This window comes from Emiliania huxleyi (assembly GCF_000372725.1).
Source record: "Emiliania huxleyi CCMP1516 chromosome Unknown EMIHUscaffold_161, whole genome shotgun sequence".
NCBI classification, from domain to species: Eukaryota; Haptophyta; order Isochrysidales; family Noelaerhabdaceae; genus Emiliania; species Emiliania huxleyi.
Genome location: NW_005200970.1, coordinates 195,574 through 196,049, shown reverse-complemented (window position 1 = coordinate 196,049; position 476 = coordinate 195,574). Strand labels below are relative to the sequence as shown.

General features: G+C 60.9%; 1 protein-coding gene across 1 annotated transcript in view; it reads left to right on the top strand.

Annotated features, from left to right (window-relative positions):
• Positions 1-476, top strand: part of EMIHUDRAFT_230150 (hypothetical protein) — a gene marked incomplete at both ends in the record, with an annotated part of 4,787 nt that overhangs the window by 1,725 nt on the left and 2,586 nt on the right. The window lies entirely within an intron of this gene.

Below are 476 nucleotides of genomic sequence, written 5' to 3'. Positions count from 1 at the left end.
TTCGACCGTCTCCCGCTGTGTTCAGCTGTGTTCATTGCTTCGCTCGTACTCACGCGGGGCTCTGAAGACACAAGACCGTCTTCCCGCCCCGAGGCTGGCGTATTCCGCACGTAGGTCACGCACTAGTCGCACGAGCTAAGCTTCTTCGTCATCGTCGTATTCTTGTTTTCATTCTTTTTATTATACTAGGTCCAACACCAGTCCCACGAGTTCTTCGAGCCGCTGCTGAAGTCCGGCGAGCACTCTGGCAGGTAATGACCGCTTGCTGTGTGAACGGCGCCTCTTCACACCCGCTGCTGTGAACAGGCGGGACCCACCTCTGCAAACAAGCGGTGCGGCGTGCAGCGCAGAGCGTCTCTTCACAGCTCCTAGCTGTGAACAGGCGTGCACTACCTCACCTTGCCGGGAGGGTTCGGCACCGGCGGCGGAGAGACGGCCGTGCGCAGCGTGCGGCAGCAGCTGGCGCCCCCCCCCAC